The sequence below is a fragment of the Ambystoma mexicanum genome, chromosome 10, assembly GCF_040938575.1.
Source record: "Ambystoma mexicanum isolate Mex_15411 chromosome 10, UKY_AmexF1_1, whole genome shotgun sequence".
Classification (NCBI taxonomy): domain Eukaryota; kingdom Metazoa; phylum Chordata; class Amphibia; order Caudata; family Ambystomatidae; genus Ambystoma; species Ambystoma mexicanum.
Genome location: NC_090932.1, coordinates 508,441,022 through 508,456,769, shown reverse-complemented (window position 1 = coordinate 508,456,769; position 15,748 = coordinate 508,441,022). Strand labels below are relative to the sequence as shown.

The 15,748-nt window shown below is 47.3% G+C and overlaps 1 protein-coding gene across 1 annotated transcript in view; it reads left to right on the top strand.

The window, feature by feature from the left end:
- CEP63 (centrosomal protein 63) overlaps positions 1–15,748 on the top strand; it is a 1,157,239-nt gene that overhangs the window by 341,730 nt on the left and 799,761 nt on the right. The gene's annotated exons all lie outside the window — the stretch shown is intronic.

The following is a 15,748-nucleotide window of genomic DNA, read 5'->3' as shown; positions in this document are numbered from 1 at the left end:
GCCCCGGTAATTCCGGGAATCACGGAGGCGGAATGGTAATAAGAGTCCGGCGGTAACCAGGCGGTTTTACCGCTTCGGTTACCGCCGGACTCGTAATGAGACCCAATGTGTCTAGTAGAAGGACAGTGTCTCAACATACAAGTCTAAGACAAAGGATGCATTCTCATGTTCTGTGCATTGTAATCAGGAAGTCCTGTAATGATTCAGTAATTCATGCAAGGTAAGCTACCTTTACAGTTTTTACATAGTGCGAGTAGGTAAGCTTGCTTACTATATGATGACTTCCGTTTACTGAAGACGCCTTGCCTACTAATGCCAAAAGGGTAATGCAACAGAGTCAAGCTTTGTGGAGGCAAGCACTACTGCACACTAAGAAATGGGGCTGTTAGGGTTAGAACACACACAATGGGAACTGGGGCTCACCTTGCAATGGCAATAGGTCACTTAGTAAACATGGCAGCATGCATTAGAATCCCAGCATTATAGTGCAATCGTGGTTAGTTAATTAAAATGTTCAAATTAGCTTCTTTCCCTAACAAATCCCTCTTTTGAGACCTTCACTCCAGTCTCTTCCATTGCATCTTTGGGGGAACAAACATCACATTTTAGCATATCATAACTTTGAACTTCTTCACTGGTGTGGCAGTAAAACACTGTCATGGTCTGGGGAACATCGGAACATCGGAGCAGTGGGCACAAACTCGATAATAGAGACATTTACTTCTCCTTGTTAGGCATGACAGACTTGGAATCTGAACCACGATTATGAGCAGAATCTGATCTATGCATGCATCCAGGGGTCCCAGGATGTCTAGGATCCAGAACCCAAAAGTCCAGCTTGCCTTTGGACTTTTGTGGAGGAGGCTTACAGTGGTCTGGATGTCAGTAATGATGTCCGAGATATTGCCGGGCGAAACTTGGTGTGAAAGTGCAGCAATCGCTCTTCACGATGGCGCATATGCTCCCTTGCGTTGCTAGGAGGGTGTCTACCCAAGTCCCACGGTACTTCTCATTGATGACGCCCAACGAGGCAGAAACATTTCTGGGGATACTTCTGGTCTTGTGCAGAAGGGCTGTGACCTAGCAGTTTTCTAAACTTTCCAGCCATCACCTTTTGGTTTTTCTTATGTCACCCTGAGTGAGACAGGTATGCCCAGACTGAATCCCAAGCCTGCTGAGCCTAGAGACTGAAGCTAATCCTCACTGATGATGCCCAATGAGGCCAATGCTTGTCTGGGGATGCTTGTGGTCTGTGCAGAAGGGATGTGACCTAGCAGTTCGGCCTGTACTGCCCCTTTTGGGGTGGGACTAAGGCTGATTTGCATATGGTCTTTCACCTTCATTAGTGGCTGGGCAGGTTGAAAAATGATGGTCTGGAGGGGTGCCCAAAGCTGTTCCTGTGGTTAAGATTAATGCTAAACCTTCCAACCATCACCTTTTGGATTTGCTTAGGTCATCCTGAGTGGGACGGGTATGCCCAGACTTGGGTCCCAAGCCTGCTGGACTTAGAGACCCAAGCTACTCCTTACTGATGACGCCTAATGAGGCCAGGCTCATCCTAGGGCCTTGCACAATTCCTTAATGATCTGACGAGTAAAAGGGGGTGCCTCAGTGACTGGTTATGACCAGGGGCAACCTGAATTGGGGTATGAATTCTGCCGCACATTTCTGGCCCACAGTGACTGCGTCTGCCCTCTTACACAGGTAGGCTTCCAACCACCCTGAGAACACATTGACTATGACAAGGAAGTAAGATAACTTCATATACGTGGGGAGCTGTGTAAAATCTGTCTGCATGTTTAACAATGGGTTCTCCGGTACTGGATGTGCAGAAGGCTTTGTGGGCACCACTCTCCCAACATTGTGAGTCAAATATTCAGTGCACCTTTCACAGTAATCTTGAACAACATTGGTGATACTGGGGAGATCCAGTCTCAGTTGATAGTGACAATCATCGCATTTTTACCTGATCGTGCAGTGCGTGAGCCTCATGGACCAAATAGGGGAGGAGTACCTTGGGTGCCACCAGGCGGCTGTCTGGGGCGCGCCAAAGGGAGTCTGTGTTCACCTTACACCCAAGCTGAGCCCAGGTCTCCCTTTTCTGCTTTAGGGGCTCGGCATTGGGGTGCTGCCTGGTTAGTAAGGGAATTGGTGACCCAGGGACTGCAACACAAACAGTTCCATTAGGGCTAGGGGACCTTCTAAGGACGCTGGACGAGCTGCTAAATCTGCTAGGGCAAGACTGAGAGGAATTGTGTCCCTAGCATTTGACAATAGCTATGGCAAAAGGGAGCAACAAAGCATGCAGTCAGGCAGACATATTTTCCCTATTCAATTTAGGGGTGCCTGTGGATGTCTGGTATCCCTGTTGCTTCTAGGGGATCCCAAAATAGTATATGAGACCATGAGCATACTTTGAATCCGTGTTTATTGTGGCTGATCTACCCCGAGCCAAGGTACATGCCCGGTTGTGGGCCACAAGTTTGGCATCCTGGGTAGATCTCGGTATGCTTCTAGAGATTCAAGGGGGTTGCATACATAATACCCTGAGATCAATTCTTCAGTGCCTGGCACTTGGAGACATAACCCGTCCACAAACAGAATCAGATCTTGGTTCTGCAAAGGGGTGTCGGATAAATCAGCATGGGGAGACATCTGTGTTTCCGCTACAGTGAGACAATCGTTCGGTTCTCCATCCTGCGGCGTAGGCAACAGTGAAGCAGGGTTCAAAGTAGGGCACTGGTTCAAAGTTACATTAGCTGCTGAAATAAGAAGTATATCATACTGGGTGAGTCTAGAATTGGACACAGGCATGTTTTCCCTTTGAGCAGAAGGGCCGACACAGCATGTGGAACTGCAGTTGTGACCATATAACTTTGCACCTTGGAGTCCGTCTTTTCTATCAGCAGGGCAGCAGCAGTGACAGCTCGCAGACAGGCTGGGAGTCCGGCTGCTACTGGGTCTAGGTCTACGGTGTCATATAATACGGGCCAATGCTCACCAGAGTGAAAATGTGTCAATACTCCCTGGGCAAACCAGTTATGTTCATTGCAGCACAGCACAAAGGGCTTGCTGTAATTCGGCAAACCTAAAGCCAGTGCTGTTGCAAGCACTTGCTTTATGGTGACAAAGGCATCTTCATCTTCATAGGGCCATTACAGGGGCTCGGGGTTGAATCATGTGTGAGGGTTTGAAGGGGTTTAGCTATGGCGATATTCCCTGGGACTCACTGCCTGCTGTAACTGACCATCCTGAGGAGCCCTCTCATTTGTTTTCTGGTCCGGGCCTTGGGGACTTTCTGGATAACCGAAATCCAATCCCGGGATAGGCGTCTTTCCTCAACTGAAATCTCATGGTCCACGTATTGCACTCTGGCCAGACAGAGCTGTTATCCTTTTCAGCAAGAGCTATCCAACAGTATGAGGGAGTCTTGATCACAGGCTTACATGGAGGGGGAGGCTAGGAGCAAATTATCTACATACTGCACTACCGTAGACCCTCCTGGGAGCACTACCGAGCCAATATTCTTCTTTAGGATCTGTGGAAACACTGTGGGGCTTTCGACATACCCCATTGGAAGACAACTGACCATGTACTGAGGGGATTTATGGGTAAATGCAAATGGTATTGGCTGTCGGGGTGGATGGGTATCGAGTAAAAGGCTGAACACAAATCCACAACATTGAAATACGTGGCTGATTATGAAATGCAGGAGAGTAGCTGGGTTGGTTACAATGGGAAAGGCGAGCAACACAGCAGCATTAACTGCATGCAGTTCCTGAATAAAATGATAAACCTCCTTTCCGGGCTTCTTCGTGGGCCACATCAGGGTCTAACACAGGCTGTGTGTTGGTACAATAATACTGTGGTCCAGAAGAACAAGTTACTTACCCATTGTAACTGTCAGGTCCCTGGGCTCTGAGACTTCTAACTGCTGATTTAGGTGGAGTTGGAATTGAGTTCATAGTCTTTTTCCTTGACTTAATGTTAGTCAGCTTCAGTTCTCCCAGTGCAAGATGGTGAACTTCCTGGTCAACAATGATAGGCTACAAACAACTGTGATGCAATAGTGATGCAGTTTGGAACCTTAGGAGAGGTTCTAAACTGCCTTTCATTCAAGATCCCACAATGAGTGGTCACAGCGTTCAAGAGCTCCAGAGGAAGATGAGAAATTTATGAAAAGAAACCACAGAAACGACATATTGAAGAAGACATTCCCAAGAAAAGCCAAAGACTAACTCTCAGATAAGTTTTTGATGAAAAGACCTGCTTAGTGTTTAATCTCAAGTTCAAGATTTCAGAATGAATGAATGTACAGCTTATTTCAAGACTGTTAAGAAAAGTTTGCAAGTTGAATTTATTAGAAGTTAGTAGTTACTGAAGTTCTTCAACTAAATTAGTTTGCTGCCTTATCTGTAGTTTCTTATCTGGATAACATTGCGCGCGCCATCCTTCCGTTTATTTATGTAAAGAGAAAGGTTGCCAGCTTGCGCGCGTGACTTTAGTTTTATTTCCTAAGCATTGCAATGCTTATCTAATGCGTAGTGTTTATCCTGCCGCATTAGAGGAGCACACCTAGTGACGCGCGTACCGTGACGTGAGCCTGCAACAACGAATCGGGTAGTCGCTGCAGCTGTTCTGCACGTAGCAGTTTCCTGAGGAGCCGTTACAGAAAATGTTTAAAGAAGCGTTTCTCTCCCTTCAAGGGAGTTAGCTGAGAAGTAATTTCCTTGTGATTGTGTGAAGGAAAACTTTTCTGTAATTATATCCAGCGCAGGAAGCCAGCAAATACAATCGCAAGGGTTCAACACTAGAACACAGCACAGAAAGTGCAGCGTGTTATTATTAGAACTGAAAAGCTGAAAAGTAAATGAGAGATCTGGTCAGTGCACAGCAGCAAACTAATTACTCATTAAAATCTGGAATGCCAATATCATTTAAAAGGGTTTTTTCAATCTTTTGAAGCAATGAATTGAGGAAGTTTTAAAAGGTAAAGATTGCTAGCGCATGAACAGTATTTGAAGACTAGCTAGCATAAGAGTTTTACAAATAAAAGAACTCCAGTTTAGCCGAAGTATTTAAACATTGAGAGTTCACACAGAAGCACAAAAACACAGTAGAAAAAGGTGAAAGTTTGATAAGGAAGCAACATTGAGTAACTGGAGAGAGAGCTTCTAAGATTAAGTTGTGAAGGCAGAAGAAAAGCAAAATATACAAATCCATTTAAATTGCCTCTAAGCAACTGGCAGAGGCTGTCAGGTAACAAAGGGAGGTGGGAGGAAGGATTTATTTCCAATGCTGTTGTAATGTGATTTAATGCTTAACCCATTCTGTATTATTGCAGTACGTCCAGGGTTCCAGGGCATCAGAGAGAAAGAAAAGGGAACCAGAGAAGTCCTGACGTTTGTTATTTTCTCCAAACCCCCTATCCCCCAGCCTGGTCAACTCAATAGTTGTTCAATTAACTATTGGGTATACCGGAAAGGGGGCTATTTGTCTGCTCCTGCAGGATTTCGATGCTGAGACCTGATAGTAACGTTCTTTCGACTGGATTTTCCTCCCACATATTCCTCATCTTATGATATTTCCATATCCCGCTTCAGCTGCTTCAGAAATGTTTTCCAGTAGAGAGAGCTGCACGTCGATGTCGGTCGACTCGAGGTCCCTCAGAGGCCTCCGTCTCGATGTCGACACCATCAATGGTATAACGCGCGCGCAGTGACCGTTGGCTTCAGTTCCGTTTTTAAAAGCATGTATAGGATAACCCACACCCGACAGTTACTTCTCCTGAAAGAGCGAAGACTGCAATTACATAGAAAATTGCACTGCAGGGCAGGTTGGGAGGGGCGATGAGGAATATGTGGGAGGAACAACCAGTCTAAAGAATGTTACCATGGGTAAGTAACTTGTTCTTCGAATGGATTGTGTCCTCCCACGTATTCCTCATCTTATGATATATTCCCAAAGCAGGGTAAGTATTCCTGGGGGAAGGGAGTCAGAATTTCCAGATTCATCATAATTTAGGAGTTCCTTCATATGCCTGTGTCCACAGAATGTAGCACTGCCTTTCCAAATAAATCTTCCCGGCTTGAGGAAGAGTCCAGATCATAATGGTCATCCGTACGTACCTTTAACAAACATGTGTCAGCCGCACAAATATCCCTAATTGGGACAACCCTCTGTAAAGCAGAGGAGGTAGCCATGCCCCTGGTTGAATGAGCTCTATGACCCTCCGGAGGATCTTTTCCTGCTAATCTGTAGCAATCAGTTATTGCCAAAATAATCCATCTTGACAAGGTTTGTTTTGAATTTGCCATACCCAACATGTGGCCTGTGTAACCTACAAAAAGTTGGTCATCATGTCTTATCTTGGACATCCTGGAGATGTAAAATGTTAGTGCATGCCTTGGAACAAGCCTGTGTAATCTCTTCTCTACCTTTCCAGGATGAGGAGGAGGATACAATGAAGGTAGAATTATCTTCTGTGTTAAATGGAACTCGGACACAATTTTAGGCATGAAGGTTGGTTTCACCTTAAGGACTATCCTTATAGAAGGTTGTATAAGGGGCGTGCAGGACAAGGCCTGAAGGACACTCGCCCTTTGGGCTCATGTAATGGTCACTTAAAGGATGGTCTTCAAGGTTAATCACCTTAAAGGACAGGTATGGATAGGCTCAAAAGGAGCACACATTAGAAATCTCAATACTAGGTTGAGGTCCCACGTTGGGACTTGGAATGGGACGGGGGGAATGTATTTGTCAATCCTTTTAAGAATTGTATCACAAGGGGAAGCTTGAAGAAACATACCTCTTCAGAAGAGCGTTTAAAAATGGAGAGCGCGGCAAGATACCCCTTGATTGTACCAACCTGGAGCCACAAGTTGACTAGGTGTAATAAGAACGATAACACCATTGGTGTACTGCATGTAAACGATCTTTATTCTTATACCCACACCAGCTGCAAAATGTGTTCCAACGACAGCGGTACACAGACTTTGTTGCTAGCCCTCTGGCCGAAAGCAAAATCTCCATTACGTCTTCCAGGAGGTCCCAATCCTTGTATCTCAACCTCTCAAAAACCATGCATGAAGGTTGAGAGTATTGACCTCTGGATGGAGAACCCAACCCTCCTCTCTCTCTCTCTCTCTCTCTCTCTCTCTCTCTCTCTCTCTGTCTCTCTCTCTGTCTCTCTCTCTCTCTTTCTCTCTCTCTCTCTCTCTCGATCGAAAGGTCCTCTCTTTGTGGCAGACGTATTGGAGGGCAGATGGACATGTCTATCAGGGTACCACGTTCTTCTGGCCCAATCCGGAGCAATTGGGATCATGGATTTCCCGAACTTTCTCAACCTCCTGATGACTTGAGGATTGACGGGGACTGGAGGAAACGCGTACAGGAGTGAACTCCCAGTCCACTATAAACGCATCTCCTAGAGCCAGTCGACACTTCACATGAACAGATCCACTTGAGGGGTTCCCCGAAGGGTAAAGATCTCTTGAAGGACTTCCTGAGCTAGTTCCCACTTGTGGGAAACTGTGCTCTGCCTGCTCAGAGTGTCCGCCTTAGTGTTCTCTCCGGCTAGGTGAACTGCTGATAGGGAGATTACTTCTTGAATTGCCCAGAACCAGAGCTGCATTGCCTCTCTGCACAGTGGTAGTGACCCTACACCTCCTCTCTTGTTGAGGTAGTACATGGCCACTGTGTTGTCCATCATTATCAGGATGTTCTTTAGTGCTAGTCTGATTGCCCTCAGCTCCAACAGGTTGATATGTAGATTGGACTCCAATGGAGACCATCGACCGCTGATTGTCCTTTGGTATGCGCACCCCATGCTGTGAGTGAGGCAACCGTTGCTACCATTATCTTCGGCCATGGTTGCCAAAAAGGTTCTCCCTCCAAAATGTTGTTCTTGCAGGTCCACCACAGGAGATCCTGAGCGACTCTGATCGGGACCTGAAGGAGATCTGACATTCTGCCTGAAAATTGAGACCATTGAGTCCTGAGAGCCCACTGGAGAGAGCTCATTCTCAGGAACGCCTCTGGCACCAGAAAAATGCAGGATGCCATGAGGCTGAGCAACCTCAGAAAAGTCAAAGGCCGGAGACGCTGGGCACTTTGGAATTTGGTGACCATCTGCAGAATGTCTTGAGCCCTCACCTCCGATGGCTAAGCTTTTCCCAGGGATGCATCAAGGACTGCTCCAATGAATAGGAGCTTTTGAGATGGTATCGTGAGACTTCTTGAAGTTGGGGGAGAAGCCCAGTCTTTGAAGGGTGTGACAGGTGGAGCTGAGATGTTCCAGCGACTGTTCGGGGGAAAGTGAACATGAATCCCTCCTCTGCTGAGACTCGCTGCTACCACCGTCATTAACTTGGTGAAAACTGGGGGCCTTGTGTGTTCTCCGTGTGAGCAGTGAGGATCCTGACAAAATAATAACATGAATGGCAGCTGGATTGACATGAAAACACCTTAAACAGCTGCAGGAAAGGTGTGGGCACAACATACCATAATGGCAAGCTGATCGCTTCTATGGTTGCTGAGGAATGAAGCTGGGAAGTGCAACGGCCCAAATGGAGCGGACAAGCACTGCAATGCAGTGCTGATTTCCCGTAGACCTCCCCCATCAAGAAGGAACCTGCGGCAGATTATTGGCGGAGCCCCGTTGTCAGAGTCAATTGGGGACTGGCGAGTGGGGGCCGTCGAGGAGAGATGATCATAGAAATGCACTGGACAACTGGAGTGCTGCGGTGGGCCAGGATAATGCCTGCTGCGCGGCAAAGGGCTCTGTGTGCGGGAAGAGGTCGTTGGCTCTCCCTGGGACTGCGGACATCCTACGACGGGCTGTGGAGATGCCACTGCGTTAAAAACTGGGCAGGAAACTCACCTGCTGAGCTTCCAGGACCAGGAACTCACAGCAGCGTGCTGCGATGGTGCCCACCGCATCGCCGACAAGTGGTGAGGTCGAGGGGGACGCAGGCCTGCCCCATCAGCAACAACATACACAGCGCAGTGGGTGGTGGCGGGACACTCGGCGCTACAGGCGCCTCCGAACAAGGGTGGAGATTGCTGGCTTGCCCGAGGCTGAAGAAATATCGCAGCGGGATGTGATATCACCCGCTGTGACACAGAAGCACCACAGTGAGGGGTAGCGAACTAGGTGGAGGGCGACTCTGCCTGCACTATTGGGCTAAACAGTGACGTGATCGATACTGGACAACACAGAGAGCTGCAGCTACCACCGCAATGAAGAACTGGGGATACCTGCTGGGCAGTGGAATAGAGAAAGCAAGGAGCCGGGTGAGTCCTCGACCCTTAGTGACTCCTGGTGGGGGCCGACATCTGCGTGTCCCTTCATGCTGAAAACATTTTGGCGACCTGTGGAGCTGGTGAGTGCTGGCCCTTGATTGCACAGACAGAGAGTCTGTTCTGGCAGGGGATTCTGGCCAGCTCAACTCTGTTTAACAAGGACCCCACTTTTTCGAGCAGCAGCTGTCCCCCAGCAGGTGTACGGAAGAGGAAAGAGTTGGAGACGCTGAACGCTGTTGCTCCTGAGCTGAAGAACCAAAAACGTGTGAGGCTATCCCCCCATCATTTACCCATAACACAGTCAAGCAATGCATTATTGTTTATTACAGCAGATCCACCGGGACTTTCCTGATCTGTGGTCTCAAGTGGGAAGCGCTAACCCACTGGGTGACTGGCCACTACACCCACTGTATCTGGGGGAAGGGTGATCCTTGGCCAGGTGATTATAGGTTGTGCGTAGGAGCATCTCCTTGTGGATGGTGTGGCTCCCCCTGCCCTGCAGATGTTGCTGAAGGGTCACAACCGGAACTTGAACTAAAGCGGGCCAGGTGATCGCAGGGTCAGTGGCCTAGATAACCCTGATTCAACAAGGTTACATCGGTAGCAATTAAGGCCTATGCTCTCAGCAATAGGAATTGGGAGCAAGGCGGCGTGCATCTGTGGTAGCACGGAGAACATCTGCACATGCGCCCTTGAGACGTACTGTGACATCGTACAGCAAATCTGATCGTCTCAACTACATCTGCCCAGCAGAGCAGTGAGTTAGAGGGCAGACTGGACGTTCCGGCACTATGCCTAAAGGTGCTGGCCACAAGAAGAGTGGAATAATGGACAAATACACCACACCTACCTTGAAGCAAGTGGGGGGGGGTGTCAGGGTGCGGGCAGTTTGGGGCAGATGGAGGTGACGCCCTCAGAGGGGCCTGTAGATTTGCAGGGCGTCATGGCCATAATGCAGCAAGGATTTGCCTCCATAAACACCAAACTGGATGGCATCACTATCCATGTCACCACTATCCATGCACAGCGTGAAAAGGCCACCCAACGAATCACGGATTGGCACATCAGAGGATGCTATAACAGCGCTGCAAGGAACAGTGCCACCTATGGCAAACGACTTGGGTAGTGACAAAATGAAATGCGAGGACCTGGAGGTGAGATCTATGCGCAATAATATCTGCATTATAGGGGTCCCGGAAGATGCCCTGAAAGGCCCTATGGAGACGGCAATAGAAGAATTACTGAAAGACCTTCTGGGGGATCCCGGCTGGTCTCCAGTGTTCGTAGTGGAACGAGCACACAGGGCGCTCATGGCGAAACCCAAACTGGGTGAATTCCCCTGACCAATAATTGCACGCCTCATGAACTATCGTGACAGAGACTTGACTTTGAAGACTGCACGAGAGAAGCAGGAGTTGATGATGGGCTCCAGCAGGATCCATATATTCCCAGACTACACACTGGCAGAGCAACAAGAGAGACACTCATTTGCGGGGGTCAAGAAACTATTGAGAGAATGCAGAATCCCTTACGCCATGTTGTACCCAGCCAGACTGCATCTACAATACAATAACAAGACATACTTCTTTACGTTCCCCGAAGAAGCGGCATCATTGTAGAGGCGAATATATCCCTGCCGGAAAGACAAGTATCAGCGGCACTTTGACTCTTTCTGAAACAACCAGTGTTCCACACCCGAACTATGTAAAACAAGCTAAATTACTGGTAACGAATGTTAAATTACCATGGTTAAAGCAGTAATCCAGCCAAGTGAGATAATGCAGGAACAGGGAACTCCACTCACTATGGAAGCAGTCGCCCCCAATGCGATTGCATGTAATTGTTGGACAGAGTGGGTGGGGGAAGGGTAAGGGGAGGGGTCAAGACATAGGCCCTCATTACAACACCGGCGCTAAACCATGGCGCTATTAGCACCATGGTTGGTGCCGGTGTTGTAACTGGTCTGCCATGGTTCAATAGGGAATTACGACCCCATTCCAAGGTTGGCGGGGCGGTAATTCCCCATTGAACCATGGCCCTTCCCCATTCCCATTTTCGCCCCATAGGGCTCTAAGGGAATGGGGAAGGCGCTAAGTACGGTACCGTAAATCGTGGCACCGTACTTGGCACCAAGGTCCCTTTGTGGGTCCCTACTTTAACGGCTGGTCTAGACCAGCCGTTCAGGTCTGGTCCCGCAAAGGGACCTCGTAGTAAGGCGCTAAGTGTTTAACGTGCCGCAGCCTTTTACGGCGCAGTTAAACACTTAGCGCCAGGGTCCTAATGAGGCCCATATTCTAAGTTTGGGGTACTATGAGGGAGGGGGAGGAGGGATTAGGGGGGAGTTGGGATGCAACAGTTACAAAAATTCACAAAAAACATTGCATATTATGGATCGGATGAGAGATGGCACAAAGTTGGGTGGATGGTATGGGAACGTATTGAAAGTGATGGCAAGATGTGATCCGACTGATTTTAAGGTATTGAGTTGGAATGTTCGGGGGCTGGGCATCACTATGAAGATGCATAAAGTGATGGCATATATACACTGACAAGGGGCCAAGCTACTGTTTTTGCAAGAAACACATCTGCTGGAACATCAGGCACGTAAGGTTGTCCCGGGTTGGGGGGATCATCGTTACTACACTTCATATTCCACCAGAGCGCGTGGGGTTATGATCCTGGTGCACCAGTCACTACCATTTATGCACTATGCAACTGAGTGTGACGACTGCAGCCGATTTGTGATCGTTCATGGGAAACTGGGTAGTGCGGAAATACTCTTGATAAATGTATATGGCCCGAATGTGGACAACCCAGAATTCTATGAAACCGTATTCCAGGAATGTGCCGGATACCCCACTGCATTATTAATTTGCGGTGGGGATTTCAACACAATACTTAATGTACAACTTGACTGCACATCCACCACACCATGAACCCTAACAAACGAGGCATGCACTACACACACATCGAGGATTTGGAACTGAAGGATGTTTGGCGGGCACTTCACGACACGCAAGGTGCGTTTGTTTTACTCCACAGTACATGACATGCACTCTCGCATTGACTATTGGCTGACATCCCAGAGGTAGGTAAATTAAGGGACTGAATTGCATACTACCCAGAACCCTGTCTAATCACTCCCCAGTAGTGCTGTCACTGAGCATACCCTGTGGGGCCCCCCAGCGCCCACACTGGCGCTTCAAGGCCACATCCCTGATAGACCCGGTCTTCCGGGCCAGCATGGCGCAGCACGTAAATAGTTCTTTTCAAAACAACAAAGGATCAGTGAGTACACAAGCTACCGTATGGCAGGCATTTAAGGTGTGTATGAGGGGTGTTGCAATGTCTACTGAGTTTGGGGTACTGCGGGATATCAGGAAAGAGTTAAAGAGGCGGGAGGATCTGTTGGCGACACTGCAGGCAGAATATGTTGAGACCCCATCACCGCACATTAGTAAGGATACTAAGGCACAGTTCCATGAATATTGGAACGCACCGGACAGAGAGTTGCGTTACTTCGATAAAGCGGCAGCAGCACGCTGGTACAGAGAGCTGGAGAGGCTGGGGAACACCTGGCACAGAGAATCCCCAGCGAGAGGGGAAGTACTAACATTCCATGCATAACCAGGGTGGAAGGATCAGTGGTTAACAGAGTGGAGGAAGTGAGAGAGGGGTTTTACGATTTTTATGCAAACCTATACTCACCCCAGAGTGTGACTACCAAAGGTGAAATAGATGAGTACTTAGACAAGCTACCCACGACACTTATGTCAGCAGAAGCCCATAACGCACTAGAGGTACCAATAACATTGTGCGAGATTAAGGAAGCGAACAATAGGTCTTCCATGAGGGAAAGCCCCAGGCTCAGACGGTCTTGGTGCAGAGTTTTACAAAGAATTCACAGATGTGTTATCTCCGCGTTTGCTATTGGTGTGGGTGGAGGTACTAGAACTTGGTATCCTGCCGCAGTCGATGTGTGAGGTGGTAATAACGCTGCTACTTAAACGTGGAAAGACATCGGAGGACTGTGGGTCATACCGCCCACTGTCGCTAATAAACACTTTTTTTTATTGTTGCGTTTTTAGTTTACAAAAAACCTTACACAACATGTAAAGAAAAACATCATATAAAATACATCCTTATTAATAAGAATCCATATTACATAAAACATCACTAGAGCCTGACTATAAAATTCATCACAGAAGATAAAATATACATCCACAGATTACAGAGTATATTAGGTATATGCAAAGTTTCTCAGATCCAGTTTAGCCTTTCTATGCCCAAATTCATTTGATCCAGACCATTGTTTATACCCTGCAAGAATGCATTCAATGCCACGATTAGAGATATATTTAAGCCCCACATGCATCTGTTCCAGAATAGGTTCACTGAGAGCTCTGATACTTTCTTGAACTTATCTTTGAGTGTCAACGCACGTAAAGACTCAAAATGGGAGCAACCAAGTACTAAATGCTTGAGTGTCTCTTGGGAGTGAGTGTCTCTTGGGAGTTAGTCTCCCTACAAAAGCGACACCTCAGTTCTAGGGAATCCGTCCCAGACACACCGTTAATACCCCAGTGTTTTATCCTCTCAAGGGTCGGTAGCTGATTCAACCTAAAATGCATGTAGGTGGTTCTTCCCCTCTCATATGGAAACCTCAGCAGATAGAGGGGCAAACATTCCCTATCGTGGCAGAAATAAGCGTATTCTTGTTAAGTGGCATACGAGTTGACACATTCAACCGTTTCCACCCAGTCAGCCCTAAGGAGAAACCTCTTCAACAAACATGGCCGTTGTATAAGATCTTCTAAAGTTAGTCCTAGGGACAGAAGTATTCAATTCATTATGTCCCGGAACTTTATCATAGAAGGAACTATTTCAGATCTTACCACCTCTCTTAGAGTTTCGTAGAGGGAATTGGTGGGAGGGTCGCTTATTTTCTTGTACAGGAAAAGTTGTTTCCAGAGATACCTAGTTTTAAGGGATATAAGACAGAGCTCATGGCGAATAACCGCGTTCGACACTGCCATGGATAAACCCAGTAGTTCTTTCCACAATTTTCGCTGGATGGTATTGAGTCAAGCTCATATCGTGGGTACAAATATCAAGGCCATAAAGTAAAAAAGGCTCACATTTAGCCAGATAGTAGAGCCTTATCGGTATCAGAGAAAATCTGCAAACCTTTACTCTCAAATATTTCATTTGTGATTTAAGTTTGCATATCTTCTCATCAAGGCTCTATTTCAATTGTTTCATACAGGCCCAATTTTTGAGATGATACCCCAAGTATGTGATGGCCTGTACCTGGACCATTGCTTCCTCACCCATAATCCACTTATGTGTTTGAATCTTTCTTTTCTTGGAAAAGACCAAAATCCGGAATTTAGATGCGTTAGACATAGGATTGTTTGCCAGTGCATAGTGAAAAAAGAGGTGCATTTTCCTCCTAAATCCCCGGGGGTACGGTCGAAGTGGATGAAATCATCTGCAAAGGCCATCCAATCACTCGCCATCCTCCCCAACCTGGCCGGTGCTATCAAAGGTCCCTGCCACACTCCCTCTGCATCGCACACGTACAGATTGAAAAGGATAGGCGCCAGTGAACAGCCCTGCTTGACCCCCGCATAGGTGGCTATTTCCCCGGACAAAGCGCCCTCCTTAGTCAATCGGACCCTAATAGATGTCTTCGTATGGAGTAGTGCAAGAAGTTGAACTATCTTACGAGGGATCTTTAAAGCCAGCATTTTAGACCACAATCTCGATCGTATTACTCCATCGAAAGCATTTGAAAGGTCCAATGAAGCTATAAACACATCTCCAATATTAGTCTGATGAACTGAATCTCTAAGATGAGCCAGAATCGTTGCATTCAGATTGGTTCCCAACTCTTCCCTAAAACAAACTTGGAATTTACTAAGAAGTGAATTATGCCTGATCACTTTATTAAGGTCCCTTAAGAGCAGGATGGCAAAGATTTTGCTCACCGCGTCAATGAGCTCAATGGGCTTATAACTTCTGGGATTCAAGACCTCACCCTTTTTATATATGGGCACGATAATGGATGGTACCCAAGACTCTGGTACTGTGTAGGTCTCGAAGATGTGATTAAATACTGGTTTTAAGAGCTGAGCCCATAACTCAGGGGCTGCCTTAATTACAAAAGGCGGGATGCCTTCAGGGCCAGGGGCTCTAGACAGTTTCAGTTTGTTAATTGCCCATATGATATCCTCATGATCCCAGGTATACGGTCCCTTAACACGGGGTCCCAAATCCGTACTAGTCACTGTTTTGAATTTCAAAGGGAGGGCACATTTTTTGGAGTAATACGTAGTCCATGCCGCCGCTTGCATAGGACAGTCTAGACAGTCGTTAGAGGGGATCAAAATTCTGTTGTACAGTAGCCCGGAATTTGCCATCCATGCCCTTGTAGAGACTTTCC